General features: G+C 39.5%; 1 protein-coding gene across 2 annotated transcripts in view; it reads right to left on the minus strand.

Moving 5' to 3' along the window:
• Nucleotides 1-22,469, minus strand: part of PDGFC (platelet derived growth factor C) — a 186,934-nt gene that overhangs the window by 60,023 nt on the left and 104,442 nt on the right. The window lies entirely within an intron of this gene.

Raw genomic sequence — 22,469 nt, forward strand, 5'->3', positions numbered from 1 at the left:
TTGTTATTATAGATTACAGATGGGGAAACTGAGGTACAGGGCTTAATGAAACAAGGCAAAAATCATTACCGCTAAGAGAAATAGAGCTGGGGCAGTAATCTTGCTTTATTTAAACTTCAGAGCTCATATTCTTAACCATTACACAATGCTGTATCCAGTTAAACAGGACAAAACAAAGGCTTATCCAACTCAATATGTCACTATTTATAATCTACCATTGAGAATTCTGATTTAAACTCTCCATATTTTCTTCTTCAAAATGAGAGAGGATTAAACAAGAGAATAAATATGAAGTGTTTAATAGTCTTTAACAAATAAGTTTCTCAATAATAAGTGGTTTTTGTTTGTTTTTAAATAATTGCTATTATTTCAACCACATATGCAACCCATGGAAGATTCTGCCCTGTAAGAGTGGACCTCAGAGGCCCTCATACAGTGAAACATTGTGTGGATCATGGCATACCCCAGCCTTCTTGGTCATTCTTCCCTGTGGGAGGGAGTATGTGTCTTGAATCTAACTTGCCTAGAACAATATAAGCAAATGTGTGTGTGTATATATATATATATATATAGTTTCTCCTTTCATGTAGTAGAAGACAGATTCATCAATAGACTGTGAAAATAATGAATACTTAATTTCTGTGTCAGTATTTTATATCCTATAAAAAAGGCACAATAATAGTATCAAGTTCAACTTAGAAATTCTTGTAGGGATTATTGAGTTAATATATAAAAAGCATTTTTTTTTTTTGCTCAGCATTTTTTCCAAAACTGATCACTCATTGAAAAGTAGACCTAGTCTCAGTTTATTACTACTTGTGTGTAGGTATGCATTTTTTAAAAGATATTTTATTGATTTTTTTTTTTTTACAGAGAAGAAGGGAGAGGGATAGAGAGTTAGAAACATCGATCAGCTGCCTCCTGCACACTCCCTACTGGGTATCTGCGCACAACGAAGGTACATGCCCTTGACTGGAATCGAACCTGGGACCCTTGAGTCCGCAGGCCGATGCTCTATCCACTGAGCCAAACCGGTCAGAGCTAGGTATGCATTTTTATAGAAACAGCACCTCATATCATTGTACTATTAATTAAATAATGCCAAGAGATCTGGTATAGTATTCATGTTCTTCTCTACTCTAAGGACAAATTTTAGTTGTCTTCATAACTATCTTGTAATTAGTTTTACAAAAAAATCTCATTAACATCTAGGCCTGCCTGGTGTGATGCTCTGTGGCATCTGACTGCTTATTAACTGCATATTAATTGCATACTCACTATTAAATAAGTAATAATTAAATATCAGTTCATAGGGATGACTGAGAGTACAGGGTGGGCAAAAGTAGGTTTATAGTTGTGAGTACACAAAACAGAGTTTATTCTTATGTTTTATTATTTATTACTGTATTATTTATTATTATTAACCAACTTTAGCCCACCCCTGTATACCTTTATTACATATGCCAACAACGGAACCCACTGTAATACTGAAAGAAAGTTGAGGGAGCAAATTTTATAATGAAATTAACATTCTGCTCAGACTAAGCAAAATTTTTCTCTCATGAATTATTTTGTCACTTTCCCTTCTACTTTAAACACACACAATAAGAATAAAGAGAGTGTACCAGTAGAGGTAGGTGGGTATAGCAAAAAGGTAAGACCTCCTCCAATGCATCCCAATCACTGAATTTAGAATATCTAAGAATATTAAAATGGGAATGTATATATCAAGGTTTACTTAAAGGGCATCAAATTTAAGATTAAGAAGGAAGGTTGTGAATATGCTCTCATCTACCCAGCCCCCAAACTCTTCCAGGCATAGGAAACCCACAATAACCACTACTGAAAGGCACCCTACTGGCTGCTCCTCCTGTATGAACTTTGAATAGCTGAATGTCATTGCCTAAACATATTTACCAAAGGCCATGACATCATTCATCAAGACATCTTTGAAGGATTTTGCTATGGGTTAACTTCTTTCCGTTTTTATCTATACTGCATCCTTGCTACATTTGCAAATACCAAGGCATTCTAGATATGGATTTATCTACCAGTAAGGCTAAGGGAAACATTTAAGTAGTATGATAATAAAATTTGGACAGGATTCATGTAATTCTTATAAAGCATTATCATAACTTCAGGCAAGATTTTAAAATAAAATATTTAAATGGGTGATCATCAACATAAGGCATTTTAAAGAGCTCATCTGTTTAGATATACAAATTTACCTTTTGGTGGTCATGTCTGTGAAAATGATAAAATGAGTTTCCTTTAGAATATACCAAATGTTAATCCTTTTAGGATATCAGAGAATTTAAAGTACAGTTCTTGAATATGAGTGTTAAAGAAACTCCAAATATATATATATTTGAGCATTTATACTTACTGAATATTTATTTTATAACAAAATAAGTTCTAAATGCAGTCTGAAAAAAATCCTCTCAATTAAAAAAAATCTTTTAGACATTCCAGAATAATTCATTATTTAACATTTTGACATCAGTAAAAACAGATTGAAGCACTTGTGCTTTAACAAACACAAATAGATGAACAGAGTTTCATCCTGATTGATGAACTGATCATTTTAAGGCAATAGGTGTGCAATATAAAATGGCTCTAGGCTTCAGGTTCCTCTTTGGCAAAATAAAGGAATGAACTAGATAGTATAGAAGGTCTTTTTTTAAAACTCCTAGCTTTTTTTTTTTTTTTCTGGTTTGAGAACCAAAAACATTTCCTTTGGTGTGTTTAGCTATGTCAAAAATACACAGCTTATACCCAGAGCATGTTATTAGAATATTATACACTACAGTATGTTCTAGAAACTTTTATTATTTTCCAAGGTCTGTACAGCACTGTTATCACCAAATTATCATAACTATCTACAGGCAAGATGCATGGAAACCAACTTATAACTATCACTCTATTATGAAATGAGAAAAAAAACATATACTTACAAAAGTGTTGAGTGGCTAAGCTAATGCACTACACAGTGCAATGCTGTATTGTGCAAGGCCTACCTTCTGATCACACAGGCCCAAGATTAGGAGAACCTTAATCCCATCAAGGAAAGTGACTCCACCTCCACTTCTACCAAAGATGTCATAACACCTCCTCCTAACTAAGTCACTTTCACAAAACTCTCCACAATGCCAACTGGTAAATGCGGGAGACCTACAGCTACCATAGACTCATGTACTGTCTTGCAGGACAAATTCATTTTTATTCACCATATAGCACAAATCACATCTTCAAAAGTCAGCCTTTAGAACACAGAAGCACATTTCAGAATGTATTTGATATAACCTCTATCTGACTACTGGAATAAGAAGTATATCCCTTATCCCTTATCAAATCCTAGAGGCCCGATGCATGAAATTCAGGCAAAAGTCAGCCTTCCTTGCCCCTGGTGGCCGGCACCAGCTTCCCTCTGCCACCCAGGACCCAGGCTTCCTTCAGGCTGCCTGCAGGCACCCAGGACCCAAGCTTCCCTCGCAGCCCCGGCTTCCTCCGGGGAAAATCATCTGGAAGGAGGTCTGGAAGGATATCTGGTCTAATTAGCATATTATGCTTTTATTATTACTATAGATAATACCAATCAAATTGGTTCAAAAAAACAATAATAGAATGAGATCTGGTATAAAAGAGGATGCTTAATAAATGAAAGAAGTTTTTTATTATCTAATGAAAATTCTTAGTTTTCTAAACTTTCTAGTTTTTCATTCACCTATAGTGTTTAAGTTATAAGATTGTTTCCAACAACTAACAGGAATTTTACTTATATTTCATATGCTTTTCCACCTTTTCTTCAGTGATCACTAGATAGCATATATGCATATATATTTTTACATAACTTTAGGATATGTATACATGTACATATATACATACACACATATGTGTGTATTTAGGGTATGAATATTAAGAATACAGTATAGGTATAATGGGTGAAATTATACTTATATCACTTTAATTTTTATATTACCCATTAGGTAAGTATATATTTACTTTAAGGATATTCATTATCAATCTATGCAATTATTTTAATCTCCTAGAATACTTCAAAAACATAAATAAATATGCACTCCAGAGACAGAGTTAAGTAAAGCTGGTATCAATTTATTTTAAAAAGGGTTTAAGAAAAAAAAACAACACAAAACAACAACAGAATTTCATAGACAGACGAAAATATGATGATTACCAGAGAGAAAAGAAGGTGGAGGGAGTTAGAAGAGGGAAAAGAGGGAATAAATGTTGTGTAAGGAGACTTGACTTGGGTGGTAAACACGCAATACAATATACAGATGAGGTGTTATAGAACTGTTCACCTGAAGCCTATATAATTTTATTAACTAATGTCACCCAATCCTATATGATAAAGAGCTAATATGCTAATTAGACTGGGCTGCAGAACGACCTTCCTGAATGACCGGGGGGGGGGGGGGGAGCATAAGGCAGCTGCGGCTGTGGGGGCCAAGCCCCTTGCACGAATTTCGTGCATCGGGCCTCTAGTATATTCAATAAAAAAAGGGGTTTACTTAACAATTTTGAAACAATCAATCTTCACTAGAGAACTGGATTCTGTGGAGACTAAAATAAACCATTTAATGAAAATTTAGTGAACTATAGACATGAATATCATCTCTGAGATTTCAAATCTTGACAAAAGAAAAGTAATTTAACCCCTTTTGTGGGAAATTTAGAATATCAGAAATTAGAGAAACAAGTCATCCTATTCATACCACATGTTGAAAGTATGAAAACAACTTTTTTGACTCTCATGTTCACACTTTCCACTATGACAAAAGATTTATGGGATATATGAGATTATATTTCCCACAGAACCTGATTATATAGAGAACCTGATGAGAGAGAGAGAGAGAGAGAAAGAGAAAGAGAGAGAGAGAGAGAGAGAGAGAGAGAGAGAGAACTCATTTCTCAAGAAACAAAATAAAACAAAAATCTTCACATGAAAGGAAACATTTCAGATTGTTAGGTGATTTGATCACTGTAATAAGTCCTGCTAAGGCGATTACTTCATATTTTGCAGCAAGAAAGGGGAAATAAGAAATACTAGGCTTGGTGCCCACTTGGCTAAATCTGCCTTCCTGGGCAATATCCCTAGGCAGGGTTTTTTGGCCTTAAGTTTGTTTTATTTTCCTCTTCTCACTTTTGAAATTTTCCCTTGCTCTGTATTTATTTCTTTCCTTATCCTGTTAAAATGACCCCTTTAAGGTGCTTTAATAGTCAGGATTCCTACCATAGCCTTTAATAGGTTCCTGTGCTACCAGAAAATTTAGCAGCTTTTAACAGTTTCAAACGTATCACTCACTTCATTTCCTCTTTTGCTCCAGATGTTTTCTCTTAGATTTCTCACTCCCTGACAGAAATAGGATAGCCTTTTTTATATTATCTCATGACTTCTATTCATATACCCCCAAATTTTTATCTACCTACTTATTACCTCAATTCCCCTCTCTGAAAAACACCAGGAATCAATCATGCATCTCACTTCTTAATGGCATTAGTCTTATAGGTAAACAAGAATATAATAAAAATAAAGATGAGCGTTCCAAACCGTTTCGTAATGTGAGACCCTCTGTTTAATATTATTTTAGTAATTTGATAGAACCAAACAGAAACTAGACCTCGTTAGTTCAGAAAAGCTGTGTTAATTAGCACACACATAGGCAAAATTGAGGTCCAACACATAGCCACTTATAGTCATGTATGGATTCTGGTTTCAATTATAAAGCTGTTTATATTTTCACTTAAACTAGAGTTTAAAACATGAAATATGCACTTAAATGCCCTTAAAATATTGTCTAGCATAGGGCAATTCCAAATATAAACTTAGACTATAAGTTCTTTAAAGGCAGAAACTGCAATTATTTTTTTTATTTTTATTTTTTTGTAATCTCCACGTCCCCAGACTTTATCTACTATGGGACACTATGGCACAAGGACCCATTCCATTTGGTTGTTCTAAGAACTAAAATATTTCAAATGCTAAAGGAAAACAAAAGATCAAGCAGTGGGCCTTCTCCTCGTACCCCCACCCCAAGCATCAGTTCAGGGATCTGATGAACATAGACAACTTTCCATTCTACTTGCGAGCCTTTGGGCAACTGAGTAATTGTGGGTTACTTGGGGCTTTAGTTATTTGTGAACCTCAACCTGGGCGAGACTGCCTATTTCACCAGATGGCAAATATGATCACATTTTTTAGTACAGCAACTCCAGCAGTAATATCCCTGTCATAGGTCAAGAACGTACTTTATATCACCAAGTTATGACTAATGGGTTCCAAGCACATAACGGCGGTACATTTTGTTGGATATACTTAGAAATTGCATAATGGCAACTTTTTAAATATTGAGCATGGAATCCTTTGTTTTAGAGGGTTCCATGCTCAATATTTAAAACGTTGATTGATTTAAGCTTCTCACTATCAATCATATTACTCCCAACACTCCTCTTGGCACATGTTCACTTATTCTTCAGATTTGAGCTAAAAATGACCTCCTCTGAGAAGCTGCCTGTGAGTCCCACAGCCAAAGGCTGCAGCTTTCCACAGCATGGTCCACACCACACCCGTTACGATTTTGAATTATATGCTTTTAAGTGCTTGTCCCCTTATGAGTCAATGCTTTCTAGAAGCCAGGGGCCCATCTAATAATCTTTTTAGTCCCCAAATTTAGCATGATATTTGGTGCACACATAGCAGGGACTAAATGAGTGTTGTGTGATGGATGGAGGTTGGTTGAGTGAGCTTACACATACATCATATGCTAACGTGCATATATATATCCAAATACAGTGGGGCCTTGACTTACGAGTGTCCCGACTAATGAGTTTTTCGAGATACGAGCCGTCTCTCGGCCGATTTTTTGCTTTGAGTTGCGAGCTAAAAATCGGGTTACGAGCCAGCTTCAGATACCCCACTGCTAGTTGGCACAGCAAACGTCACAGTGAACGCCACAACATCAGCCCAGAATCACATGTCTCACTCGTTCACTTTAAGATTTGACATACGAGTAATTTGAGTTATGAGCTTCGTCACGGAACGAATTAAACTCGTAAGTCAAGGCCCCACTGTATATAGAGTCAGAGCACACCACCAAATAGTCATGATTATACATGTGGTATTGAAGTATTCCTATATAAGTAATATTTATACTCTTGATCATTTTTTCTTTTTTCCCCCAGTTCTGGCTATTCACAAACAAGCATGACTAATTGTCTTTAAAAATGCAAATAGCTTTTGAAAAAGACACTAGACTTCATTCAAATTAATAAGTCCGACACTATTTTTTGAAATTCTTTATAATGTTATCATCCTTCATATTCTCACATACTGGTCATTCATCTGGTGAGCACTTTGATTTCGCTGTATGTATGTGGCAAACTAGCTTAATACTTGTTATGCAACTTGCTGTATTTTAATTCAATGGCTTAGCTATCTTACTGCTTCTTTTTCAAATCTGTCTCCTCTGACTAGGAAGCTCAGCTAACTGAGGACACATACTTCATCCACAGTAGTGGTCACTCAACTGAATAAAGGTTAGAAAAGTAGTTTTCATTACATATTTTCTAGTAAACTCAACACTTATTCTTATTACCAATCATTCTCGGAATAAACATTTTACCTTTTCAAAGGAAAGAAACAAGCAGAACTGAAGATGAGTTTTTCTTCTAATTCTTACCACCTGCTTTCTTAAACAGTAGATGAATGAATTTTGAAGTGTTCTGTGGTTAATCCCTACCCTTCTCACACACAGCCCATCTCACAAATTATTAGTTCATCTATCTTTGTTTATTTCAAAATAATTTTGTTTATTCCTTCTCTTAGGACAGAAATCCATCCAGATTACTCCAATAGCCTCCCCTAAAGACTCTCTAACCCAGCGGTTCTCAACCTGTGGGTCACGAGCCCTTTGGCGGTCAAACGACCCTTTCATAGGGGTCGCCTAAGACCATCCTGCATATCAGATGTTTACATTATGATTCATAACAGTAGCAACATTACAGTTATGAAGTAGCAACGAAAATTATTTTATGGTTGGGTCACAACATGAGGAACTGTATTTAAAGGGCCAGAAGGCTGAGAACCACTGCTTAACCCATACTTTTCCTCCTCCACCCTCCACACACCATTTCTCTACACCACTGTGAGACTTTTTGCTTTAAAAAACAGGCCTATTTTATCATGCCATTTTCATAGAACATACAGGGACACACATGTCATATACAAAACTATCAATAGTAATTTATTTTCTTCTTTGTCAAGTCAGAAGCTTGGATGTTCTATTTTTCTTTTAAATTTAATACATATAATTCTGGGTTATAGGTTGGTATTTTGAGAGTTGGTTCATATAAGCCTGTTTTTGAGAAACCAATCACTGTTCAATGTGCCATTCATATCAGATTATGAGTTATCTCAGCTAAAGGCTGCATTCCAGTGGTGAACTCGTGAAGGTAAATATTAACTGTTGATGTATCTTGGCAGTCATCCTACTGGTGACCTCCTACCAGCCTGTTCATGTCTGTTCAGATGTCTATCCTTTGCAAATACATTCTATTCTTCACAATTTAGCATTTAATTTCAAATTATCTTGTTTCCTTCCAGCAAAAGTATCTAGTTTAGATGTTCCCTGAGGACTAGGGTTATATTAACATTTCTGCTCAATTGCTCAGGCCTCATTAACCTGGGTGGGTGTTCAATAAGCACATATTAAATCTCTCATTACAGGAGCATCAATTCACATCCCCTAATCACAGCCCAGTAAACAAGAGCATAATTAAACTTGAACTTTGTTCCAATTGTAAAAGATTTGATGATCACAAACTCCAATTATTAGCAGTTTGGGGATGGAATTATGTATTATAAACCTATGGCTACTTTATTATCAAAATCATCAAATACGGAGTCAATTGTTCAAATGATCATGACTTTCTTAATGATTTAAACTCTTTTACAAGGTGTTATTTTTATTTAGTTTTAAGATGAACAGAAAAGAACAAGACCAATAATGATGTTTTTTCTTGCCTAGCAAATAATAAGCTAATAGCTAATAGAGATAGTGAAAATTCTATTCTTGTTTAAAACTAAACCTTAGGCAGCGATTCTCAACCTGTGGGTCACGACCCCTTTGGGGGGTTGAACGACCCTTTCACAGGGGTCTCCTAAATAAATCCTGCATATCAGATATTTACATTACGATTCATAACAGTAGCAAAATTACAGTTATGAAGTAGCAACGAAAATAATTTTATGGTTGGGAGTCACCAAAACATGAGGAACTGTATTAAAGGGTCGCAGTATTAGGAAGGTTGAAAACCATTGCCTTAGAGCAAAGGTGTGGATACCATCCCTACCATTTACTACTCTGTATATTAGGACAAATTTATAGCCTCTTTTAGCCTTTATCCTCCTTTGTAAAATAGGGATAATACCAACTGTGAAGGGTTGTTGGACAATTAGAGTTTATGTGGGTAACAAATTAGCTCAGGGTTTGGCAAAGAAGAGGTGCTCAATAAATGGTAGACTTTATTACATGGCACCTATCTGCTTGGGTTCTCTACCAGGCTCTCAGCCTGGGAGCATCAGAAAAGGAATGTAGTCTGCAAGCCTGTAACCTTCAGAGGTCATCTTCTTCCCGTCCCACCTCCTTTAAAAAAAAAAAAAAAAAATATATATATATATATATATATATATATATATATATATATCTACATTGATAAAAGACAAACATGCAAATTGACCATACTTTCGCTATTCCTTGAGCCATGCCCACCAGCCAATCAGAGCGACTATATGCAAATTAACCAAACCAAGATGGTGGCCAGCTGCCACGGAGCTGGAGCAAGCAGGAGGCTTGGTTGCCCCAATGATGGAGGAAGCCAACTTCCTGCCTATGGCGGATGGCTCTAAGCTCCACTCAAAGCAACAAAGTTTCAATTATAGAAGGTAAATAAACCCTAGATACCTGCTTTCAGCGGCTATGGCCACAGAGATGGAGCCTTGGGTTGCCCCTGGCGATGGAGGAAGCCAAGCCCTGGCCAGCTCTGAGCTCCACTCCAGGCTACAAAGTTTCAATTATAGAAGGTAAATAAATCCCAGAAAGAAAAAAAAAAAGAAAAAAAGGAGAGGCTGGGAGCTTCTGTCGCTGGGGAAGCTTGAAAAGCCTGAAAACAGCCATCAGCCCCTCACCCAGCCTGGCTAGGCACCCCAGTAGCACCCCAGTGGGGACCCTCACCCTGAAGGGCAAACCAGCTGGCCCTCACCCATGCACCAGGCCTCTGTCCTATATAATAAAAGGGTAATATGCAAACTGACCCTAACAGCAGAAAGACTGGGAATGACTGGTCACTATGACACACACTGACCACCAGGGGGCAGACGCTCAATGCAGAAGCTGCCCCTTGGTGGTCAGTGCGCTCCCACAGGGGGAGCTCTGCTCAGCCACGAGCCACGCTGACGGCTGCCAGTACAGCAGTGGTGGTGGGAGCCTCTCCCACCTCCTCAGCAGCACTAAGGATGTCTGACTGCAGCTTAGGCCTGCTCCCTACTGGCAAGTGGACATCCCCCGAGGGCTCCCGGGCTGCCAGAGGGATGTCTGATTGCCAGCTTAGGCCCCATCCCCCCAGGGACCGGACCTAAGCCAGCAGGTGGTCATCCCCCGAGGGGTCCCAGACTGCGAGAGGGCACAGGCCAGGCTGAGGGAACCCCCAGTGAGTGCACAAATTTTTGTGCACCGGGCCTCTAGTATATATATATATGATTGACTTCAGAGAGGAAGGGAGAGGGAGAGAGTCAGTTGCCTCCCACACGCCCCCTACAGGGGATTGAGCCTGCAACCAGGGCATATGCCCTGACCGGAATTGAACCCTGACTACTGAGTGACACTGGCTGAGCCCTTCCTTTCTTTCTTCCTCCCTCCCTTTCTTTTTCTTTCTTCCCTTCTCTTTTCCTTTTTTCCCTTTCTTTTTATGCTACCTGGAAAATTCTGAATAGATTTCAAAGCTTCCTTTTTTATCTTCTAAGAAATTATTCATATTATAATTGTTGAGCTATATTAACAAGTAACTGAATTTTGCTAAGCTCAAAAGAGGAATGTCACAATTTGCAGCATGATGTCTGACTATTAACAGTCACTCATTTGGAAGTTCTTAATCTAGATAAATAGTAGGTAAACTGATCAGAGAGATTTTCCCCCCCTCAAAATACCCTAGGATAATATATAGTGCAGGACTCATTTCCAGCGAGTTTAACCTCAGTGCCTCAGCAAAAACAGTGCCTACCACAATCCTGTGAAATAATTTTAGAAGCAATAAATTATGACTGGTTCCATTTACACAAATATTTTGATATCATGAACTAGCTTGATTGTTCAAACTGAGGGGCTAAGACGGAAAGCTACAGATAGAAAGGTCAAGAAGGAGATGGTGCTTTTAAGTTACTGCATGGGGTTTCTGTGGAGAAAGGAGTAGGGGGTTAAATCAGCTGCCCTATGGGGAAACAGTCTGTTTCCCAGCAGATGGGAGCATAGTGTGCTTGAGATTTGAAATTGTATTCAAACGTTTTTCAAGTGCTTGAAACAGCTATGAGGAATAACTTTTTTGGTGGGAAAAAAATCTTTGGGCAATGAAATTTCAAAATGAATTGTATGTCCAATAATACTTCATAACTATGAAAGCATACTGAATCAAAAAATTCTTGGTTCCATTAAATTTAGGAATTCTTCATGGTTTTGAGTTATACAGTAAAGAGATTGAAAATGGCAAAAGAAACAGCTGAGCACCTGATGGATGTCCAAGCAGTAACATTTTTGTCATATTAATTTAAAAGGAAGAAGATTCTTGCCCTAACTGGTTTGGCTCAGTGGATAGAGCATTGGCCTACAGACTGAAGGGTCCCAGGTTTGATTCCTGTCAAGGGCATGTACTTTGGCTGTGGGCACATCCCCAGTAGGGGCTGTGTAGGAGGCAGCTGATCCATGTTTCTTGCTCATCAATGTTTCTAATTCTCTATCCCTCTCCCTTCCTCTCTGTAAAAAATCAATAAAACATATTTAAGCCGAAACCAGTTTGGCTCAGTGGATAGAGCGTCGGCCTGTGGACTGAAGGGTCCCGGGTTCGATTCCGGTCGGGGGCATGTGCCTGGGTTGCGGGCGCGTCCCCAGTGGGAGATGTGCAGGAGGCAGCTGATCGATGTTTCTCTCTCATCGATGTTTCTAACTCTCTGTCTCTCTCCCTTCCTCTCTGTAAAAAAATCAATAAAATATATTTAAAAAAAACATATTTAAAAAATAAATTAATTAAAGGAACATGATTTTTAAAGCTCAAAAATGGAAAGGAATGGGGCTAGCTAGGTAAGACACAGGTAATGTTACATTACTTCCTCAGAACAGGTGTGGGATGATGAGAGAATGAGCAGGACTATGTTATAGCAGTGGCATTTCCAGAAAGCTACTTTTACTGATTACAATATGGAGTTTACCAAAATGTTAAGAATTTACCATTTACAACTATTGTCAAATTAAAAATGGATCTTAATCCTAGGTATTGTGTATAAATCAAGAAACATGAAGTGATTTGATTTTTTTTATAGAAACAGAAAGGTTATAGTACCTTAAACTGTAATATTTTCAAAAAACTTTTATAAAACTACTAGAGGCCTGGTGCATGAAATTTGTGCACGCGGGAGAGGGGAGGGGATGTCCCTCAGCCTGGCCTGCATCCGCTCGCAATCCATTGGGACCCCTCAGGGGATGCCCCTGGGGGACTGGGCCTAAACTAGCAGTCGGAAATCCCTCTTGAAATCCAGGACCACTGCCTTCCTGTCTGCCTCATCGCCCCTAACCACTCTGCCTGCCTGCCTGATCATCCCTAACCAATCTGCCTGCCTGCCTGATAGCCCCTAACCACCTGTGCCTTGGCCCCACTACCTTGGCTTCATCCGGAAGGATGTCTGGAATGATATGCAGAAGATCGTTTTCCTATAGACTAGAGGTCCTGTGCACAAATTCATGCATGGAGGGGTTCCTCGGCCTGGCCGGCACTTGGGGCCAATGGGGGGTTGGGGACAGCCGCCTGGGGGGAAGAGCCATGAGAGGTTGGCCAGCCAGTCTGCCCCCTGGGGCCGATAGAGGGGGCTGGCCAGCCGAGGGCGGTTGCCAGTGGGAATGCACTGAACACCAGGGGGCAGCTCCTGCATTGAGCCTCTGCCCCGGAGGTCAGTGAGCATCATAGTGACCGGTAGACCGGTTATTTGGTCATTCAGTCGCCTAGGTTTATATATATATACTAGAGGCCCGGTGCACAAAAATTTGTGCACTCACTGGGGGGGGTCCCTGAGCCCAGCCTGTGCCCTCTCACAGTCTGCGACCCCTTGGGGAATGTCCACCTGCTGGCTTAGGCCCGCTCCCTGGGGGATTGGGCCTTAGCTGGCAATCAGACATCCCTCTGGCAGCCCAGGAGCCCTCAGGGGATGTCCACTTGCCAGCAGGGAGCAGGCCTAAGCTGCAGTCAGACATCCTTAGTGCTGCTGAGGAGGCAGGAGAGGCTCCCACCACCACCACTGTACTGGCAGCCATCAGCGTGGCTTGTGGATGAGCAGAGCTCCCCCTGTGGGAGCGCAATGACCACCAGGGGGCAGCTCCTGCATTGAGCGTCTGCCCCCTGGTGGTCAGTGTGTGTCATAGTGACCAGTCATTCCCAGTCATTCTGCTGTTAGGGTAAATTTGCATATTACCCTTTTATTATATAGGAGTGCCTGGCCAGCCTGGGTGAGGGGCTGATGGCTGTTTATGGCTGGCAACAGCCCCCAGCCACCCAAGCTTCCAGTGAAGGCTGGTTGGAAGCTGGTATCTGGGATTTATTTCTCTTCTATAATTGAAACTTCGTTGCCATGAGCGGAGGCCTCAGCCGGGTCAGGTTTGGCTGGAAGCTTGGCTTCCTCCATCGCCGGGACAACCAAGCCTCATGCTGGCTCCAGCTTCGTGGCTTCGGGCGGTCATCTTGGTTGGGTTAATTTGCATACAGTCGTTCTGATTGGCTGGTGGGCGTGGCTTTGGGCATAGCAAAGGTACAGTCAATTAGCATCTTTGTCTTCTATTAGTGTAGATAGGGGCATGGTGCATGGGTGGCGGCCGGCTGGTTTGCCCTGAAGGGTGTCCCAGATCAGGGTGGGGGTCCCGCTGGGGTGCTTAGCCAACCTGGGTGAGGGGTTGAGTGCCATTTTCAGACTGGCCACACCCCTTTCAGTGTGGGGGTACCCACTGGAATGCCTGGCCAGCCTGGGTGAGGGGCTGAGGGCCATTTTCAGGCTGCCCACACCCCCTTCAGGGAGGGGGGTCCTGCTGGGGTGCCTGGCAATCCTGGGTGAGTGGCTGATGGCTGTTTGCAGGCTGGCCAGAGCCCCTTCAGGGTGGGGGTCCCAGCTAGGGTGCCTGGCCAGCCTGTGTGAGGGGCTGATGGCTGTTTCCAGGCTAGTCAAGCCCCCCAGTGGGGACTCTCACCCCATGAGGGTGTGGCCAGCCTGGGTGAGGGGTTGATGGCTGTTTGCAGGCTCGCTACGGCCCCCAGCCACCCAAGCTCCCAGTGGAGGCTGGCTGGAAGCAGGTATCTGAGATTTATTTAGCTTCTATAATTAAACTTTGTTGCCTTTCGCAGAGGCCACAGTAGCCAGGGCTGGTGGGAAGCTTGGCTTCCTCCATCACCGGGGCAACCAAGCCTCCTGCTTGCTCCAGCTCCATGGCAGCTGGCCACCATCTTGGTTGGGTTAATTTGCATATAGTCGCTCTGATTGGCTGGTGGGCGTGGTTGTGAGTGTAGCAGAGATACGGTCAATATGCATGTTTATCTTTTATTAGATAAGATATAGATTACCTTTTTGAATGAAGGCAAAATAAATGTCAGTGTCTCCATATATTTGTGAATATTCTAGGAAAACAGTTGAGTGTTGGAAGAGACTTAAATCTTCATGTGGAACCCAAGATTATATTTTAAATTATATTTTAAGCATAGAAGGATAAAGCAGGCTAAGGATTATACCAAGGCCATAGAGATAACAGTAAATGACAGAAGTGAATCTGAAACATGTTGGGCATTCCAAGCAAGCCAGTGTTCTTCCTAGTAAATTAACTCCCTCATTTAAGTAACTTGCCAATTCATCCTACCAAAAAGAGCTAAAGGATCAGTATGGTACCTGCACACTAGGAAATTTTCATTTCCCAAATTAACACTGGTTCCCCTCACTATCCTCAAGGAGAGTGTTCTTATGTAAGCTGAAACTGCTTAAAGAAGCAATTCTCATTAATTGATATGGAAAAAATTGGGAGTGTTTCCAGATCCAAAATTGAATAACATACAATGTCTTTATTTTGTTCACCATGATGGAAAATATTAATTAGCATAACATCCTTCAGAGGTCTCTTAGGCTTTCGGATACCTTAGGACTCATCTTGCTAACCCATGCACAAAATGAGTCAAGATAGAGCACAAATGCTGACAGGCACAGTTCAAAGCTATGGTGGCTTGATGCTGAGATGCTGATGATGTAGTTTCCAGGGAAAAGAGCTTGGAAGTTTGCCACAACTGCTTGGTTTGCCTGCTGCCTCTATAACACTTGCTGCAAAACAGAAGCTGAACACTATCCTCTTCAGATTTCTTTCAGTTAGCAAAAAAGGGGTACTAAATTTCATGAAAGCAAAGTGGAGTAATGCAAACTCATGAAAAGCAGAGGGACACCTGTAGGTACCCACCTATTAGCAAGTAGGTTACTAATTGCTCACCTCTGAGGGACTATCTATAAATACACAGAGGTCTTCCCAATGGTTCTTAAGCCAGGGACTGGCTTACACAAGCATCCATCATAACCAACATTCAGTTTCAACTAACCTGAGGCAAGTCGTAGCCACCCTAAACCATAGCCTTAGATAAGCACTGTGATACATTAAGATAAGGTTCTCTTGATTTGTCTTAATGAAATGTTAAGTTGAAGTAAGATCCTTTTTGTAGCACTTTTCTTTAAATATGTTAATCCAATAAAAGAACATTCTCCTTGATTTCTATGAGATTATCTATGTACCAGGGGAAAATCCTTTATTATTCACTTGTTTTCTGAAAGTTTTACTGAATGATAACAGTTGCTTCTACTTTCACAGAGTCAGTCTATTGGGACTCAAAGTTCTGCTACTCTGCCTACAGTAAACATGGGATAGGAGATAATATTCAGATCATTCCTTTTGCTGAAAGCAGTGGTAAATTTGAACAACACTGCCAAGGAAGCAGGCACAGTGGTCCTTAACTACCATTCTCTTCCTATACATGTGATCAGATGCAATAAAATTGTTTAAGCTTAATTTGGAAAGGTTTTGTTAAATATCTTAATTTAAACTTTGTTAATTACATAGCAAAACAATAATCCTTTTGTAAAATGTATATATTTTCAGTCACTGGCAAAACCATTAGAGGAGAAATCAAATAATAATTAGAAATAATTTCATCAATCACTTAGAAATAAATCCTAAGTCAGCACCCGCCTGTATTATAAACGCCAGTGGAGGTAGCTTAAAGATTGATTTCTGCTCTAACCAGTTTGGCTCAGTGGATTAGAGCATCAGCCTGTGGACTGAAGGATCCTGGGTTCAATTCCAGTCAAAGGCACGTATCTTGGTTGCAGGCACTCAGCCCTGGTTGGGGGCATGCAGGAAGCAACCAATGGATGTCTCTCTCACATTGGTGTTTCTCTCCCTCTCCCCTCCACTCTCTCTAAAAATCAATGGAAAAAATGTCCTCAGGTGAGGATAAAAATAATAAAGATTTACTTTTTTCGGAGGTAGGTTGTTCCATAAATAGAGATTTGAAGAGAGTTTAACTCTCCAAGATTTGGTGCCAAATGAATTAAAGACAGTATATTATTTGTAAGCTCATAGAGCAAAATATTATTAACATAATGTTGGAGATAACAGCATAAACCCTTGAAGAAGCTGAGAAAAGAGAGACTATTGTAGAAATGTCACAACATATCTAAAATGTGTACATTTATAAGTCCTTTATTATTGATTATTACTCTATTACTCTTGCTTGGTTTTTCATTTTTGATAAAATAATATAAACAGATAACTAGCTAGCTAGTAATATGGGTATTTCTTTGCACCTGGGATTTGCCCATATTTCATACCATTGTTCCAATTTCACAATTCAAAGAAGAGATCCCATCATTACCCCAGTGAGAGCAAGGCAGCCACTGAAAGTAAAGGCATGGCACAAGAATGGCATCACAATATTCCCTAGGTCCTCAAAGAGTGCAAACCAGAACACTCTTTTTGAATCAACATAGGAACATGATCTCTGGGCAATAAACAAACAGGGAAGGTGGGAAAAGGAAGGCAAGGAAGAGGGGGCAATACTGGGGGTAGAAGAGCAGAAAATAAAATGCAAGAAAAAAGGTAAAGTCTCCGTGAGAGACAGACACTGGGTGAACCAGACGTGAGTTTTGGGAGTTACAGGATACATTCTTTCTCTACTTAGAATGTTGATTTTGAACATTTCAAAACATAAAACCAAAACATCTCATTAGCCAAGGGCAGAGTCCCTTGATCTCAGACTTGGTCAGGTCCCCACCCTTCATTTTCAGCCCTCTTGGGAAGATTTTTTTTTTTACATTACAAAAGTAATTGCTACAGAGGTCAAAGGATAACAAAACTATAAATTATGCCGTTGAGCAAACTACAGTCAAGAGCTGCTGAAAGGGCACTGGCAAAAATCTTCACTCTAAAGAAAACTCTATTCTGTGGCCAAAAGTGCAGGTAGCAAAAACAGGAAGTGTAAATTTGACAGCTGACCTTCGGCTCCTTTTGGTCCTTATCACCGAGAGTGGAGACTGTTATTTTTGTGCCGCCACCACCACCACCTCTTCCTCTTTCAAATGGGTAAAAAACCAGTTTCCTGCTTTCAGAGACAATGTCTCCACCAATCACAGTTCATTGCTTGGCTTAGGGATGGGCACACGACCCAAATGTTGACAAACACAGTAACACATGACCCTATCCCCCCCTAAGGTAACTGGCCCAGGGATGGATACTGAGTTCAAAACAGACCAATCAGCCCTGGCTGATTTGGTTCAGTGGATAGAGAGTCGCTCTGGGGACCAAAGGGTCCTAGGTTCGATTCTGGTCAAGGGCACATGCCCAGGTTGTGGACTTGACCCCCAGAAAGGGGTGTGTGCAAGAGGCAGCCAATCAATGATTTGCTCTCATCATTGATGTTCCTCTCTCTCCCTCTCCTTTCCTCTTTGAAATCAATAAAAATATCTTTAAAAAAAAAACCAAACAACAATAGACCAATCAAAACTCTTCCAATAACTTTTACAGGAAAAGTCCCTGTCTCCTTCAAGGATTGCAAATGCTTAAATCTTGTACTTTTGGTCCTTTCTCTTCCAGTATGTGAAGACAGACTGATTGAGAATGGAGTCAACTACAGGGAAGCAAGCCTATAGAGGTGGAGCAAAAGTGACATAATGGCATTGCTCAGAAGCTGGATAAAGACTAATCCTGAAATTTTTAGTAACATAATCCAAACATTTTCTTTACAAGATTGTTACAGTCATTGGCTAATTATTTGTGGTCACCGGAAACTGAGTCTTACAGTTACACTTTGTGGTATAAATCCCACTATTTTTAAATTTATGCCACAATTTATTAGGAAAATATTTTGTTAAGGCGCAACTGGAGAAGAATTGTAATATTCCTAGACATGCAGACATGATGTAATATGGGTCTGTATCATCTGCTCTTCTCAAAGCTCATATAAATCCAGACTAACCCTCAGAGAAAAGAGGAAGGGCACCTCTTCTCTATAATATAATGACCATTTAACATTCTAAGTTATTCTTTGGGCTGTCTAATAGAAATATTTCTTTTTCATTAATTTTCACCAGAGGATATTTGTCCATTGATTTTTTAGAGAGATGGAAAGAGAGAGGGAAAGATAGAGAGAAACATCAATGTGAGAGAAAAACATTGATTGATTGCCTCCTGCAGGAGCCCTGACCAGGGCCCAGGCGGGGAGGAGCCTGCAACCAAGATACATGCCCTTGACTGGAATCAAACCCGAGACCCTTCGGTCCTCAGGCCAATGCTCTATCCACTGAGCCAAACTGACTAGGGTTAGAAATATTTCTAATGTCATAAATATTGAAACTGGCAATTTTGTCCTTCCCATAACTTGTGCCTTGGGACAAAAGAGAATGCAGCTTTGAAATAAAAAAAAAATACTGGAATATCTGCAGGTTTTCTTTGTACACAGGTGCATGGGTACCCACACACCCACCCATCCATCTCCATCACACACAATATTAACAGCAAAAGGGATAATGATAAAAGGGCAAATATGTTTTCTGTTAATGGACCAATCACAAAAGAATTACTTAGCCAAAGTGTAAGTCTGAAGGAATATTTACCTATAAATGTTGTGTTTGTGAAATAATAAAATTCCTTCAACTATTCCAATCACTTTGAAACTCTCCTCAAATCTATTCTGCATGCTTCTATTCTCTTCCTAAAATATAGACCAGTCTATGACCTTGTTCTGCAACAAAACCCTTAGCTCCCTTTTTTTTTTTTAACTGTTAGCTTCTGACAGCATAAGAAAGGAAGTTCCAATCTACCATCTTAGCAATCAAAGTTCTTCACAACTTGATTCAACCAACAGCTGTATCCCTTAACACACCTCCAAGGCAACTCCTGCTCCAGAGAAACTCATCATTTGCAAATGATTCCCTCCTTTTGCCATCTCTAGTCCAACTCTGCCTGGAGTGTGTATTTCTCTTAGGTACACCTATTATTTTATTTTAACTAACTTACACTGAGAATCCATTAGGTGCTAGTCAGGTACTAGAGTAGACTCTTACCTATACTTGGAGGCTTACCACACATGGTATTCCCATACCTCCTGAATTATAACTAATCTTTCTGTGCTGCAATACTTACATCACTCCTAGCTACAACAGAGCACTATAGCAGACACCACTGTTTATCTGCACAGCTACAATGTGCCTCCCCTTCTTCCTTAAAACAGAAATCATTTGTTTAGGTAACCAATCTGCATGTGCTGCGATACAGATGAGCCCTTAAAAAGTCTTGGGGATGAGTAATGAATTCCCTAAGCCAATCTAGGCCACTTTCCCCTCACCAGTGGTTGAGGTAAGCATACCACAGAAAGTAGCCACCTCATCATTCACAGCACCAGGCAAACCTTCTTATCTGGTCTTAGCAGGGCTCCACAGTGCACCTTAAAAAGGTACCAATGTCTTTTGTTTAATCTATCTTTTTCTTGCCATTATGAACAGGACCAAAATTCTGAATTAAAGCCTAACACCCAGCTGCTTATTCTCAGTTCTGCAGATTCAGGCCGGGAATTAATATGTAAGTAAAGGGCTTCATGGGACACCTTTGGATCTCTCACGGCTAAAATTTAAGATCACTCATGCCAAACAGTGCCTAGTGGTACCTTTTCTTTCTTGCATGTTCTTTTAAGGGGCTCATGGAAAAATATATATATATATATTTTTTTTTGAAAATAGATTCTTATGATGCACTTATGCATCTCCAAGGTCATTATCAGCTAAGTAAACAATGTCTTCCTTTATTTCAATTGTATGGTCATGCAACTAAGGAATAATTTATGTTGTTGTCAAAAACCAATTGTTTCCTTATAATTTTATCACCCACAGCCTATACTGGCAATGTAAAATTGATGTAAGAAACCTATACTATCCTTGAAAACTATATCTACTAGAGCAAAACACAGACAGTGAATATTTGAATTTTTGAGGTCTGCTTGGCAGGGTAAATTCATCTTCACACAATTCTCCACAATAAATTAATAACAATTATTTATAGACTGCTACCAGCAAGATACACAGTTATGATATGAAGTAGAAAATGGTCAACAAAGCTATCTAACTATAATCATTTACAGTAATAACTGTACTCCGTATTTACCATATCCTGGGACTGGTGGCATTTTGTTTTATTTGACTGTTTACTTGTCTGTCTGCCTCCTTATCCAGACTAAGCTACACAAGGGTATGAGCCACTTCCCACTCACTGCTGTCATCCTATTACCTACCACAGTGCTCATGCTCAAGAAGTGCTTGTTGAATGTCAGAGTAAATAAATGAGCAAATACTAATGCCACATTAATTCTATTATAAACTACAGGAAAAGATGAAAATGTTCAAAACATTTTTTTTAATTTTAAAGAAAACTAATAATTTTTTATCACCTATAGATTACATGAAATAATAAAAACAATGTCTTGACTGTGAAGTTAAAAAGTACAAAACTAAAACCCAGGATAATTATCATATGCATGCTAATGAGAAGTGGGGTTAACTGTAGTTAACCAGCTTCGGTGATAGAACAAAAACACCCACCAGTGTTCTCTTTGCAATAGCATGACATTACTATTTTATTGCCATCATTATTGCCCAGGCAATTAACTTTACTCCTCTTTATATGAACTTCCCAAAAAAACCGCTAACTTCTTCAACTGAAAATATTAACATTGATGAAACTCTTCCCTGAAATACCCTGCCTGTTTCCACCAATTGTAAACTATTTAATCCTGATCCTTTACCCATCTTAATCAAGTCTCCACATTGAAAGACCCATTTTTGCCTTTGCTTTTCCTCCCCAGAGTCTACTAAAGCTGTTAACATGGTCTTCTCTGTCACCAACATAAGCAATAAATTTAGTTCTGTCTTATCAGTATAGTGTGGTGGTATCTGGGGAGTTAGTATTCCACAGTAGTTAAAATATTCTCAGGTAACTTCATATTTTGGGAAGGGAATAAACAGTGATTGGTTTTAGACATTAAGTTAATATGCATTTCTAGGTAGCCATTAGAAACAGACTATTTATTAAGGTAAGCAAATGATCTAACCTATCTGCATTGACACGAACTAACTTTAAAAATATATTTTTTTAGTTTTGCTTGTTTTGAAGTACATAGCAAGTCACAAAAGTAAACACTCAGTATTATCCCATTAATATATATATATATTTCAAAACAGGCAAAAAATAATTCACTTTTTATAGGACAGTACATTTGGAAATATATGCATAAAATTATAGAGAAAATCAAGCCATGAAGTGAAAAAAAGCTTAAGACAATGATTAGATATGCAGGGATAGGAGGGGTAATCAGGGAAAAACAAAAGGAGGGGACTTCAGAACTATTATTGAAAAAGTCACTTTTTTTAAGTTGAGTCTCTTACTGGCTGAGTTGAGTCACAACCTAGGTTAGACATGCTGAATGATAGTTCAATTATTATTATTTAATGATTCACATACATTATATACATACACACATAACTATGTTCATACACACACACATATATAACAATTCCTCTCCCATAACACAAATCACTCAGCATGCAGGTATCATGTAGCTCTCTTGGCACT

Source organism: Myotis daubentonii, chromosome 5 (genome assembly GCF_963259705.1).
Source record: "Myotis daubentonii chromosome 5, mMyoDau2.1, whole genome shotgun sequence".
NCBI classification, from domain to species: domain Eukaryota; kingdom Metazoa; phylum Chordata; class Mammalia; order Chiroptera; family Vespertilionidae; genus Myotis; species Myotis daubentonii.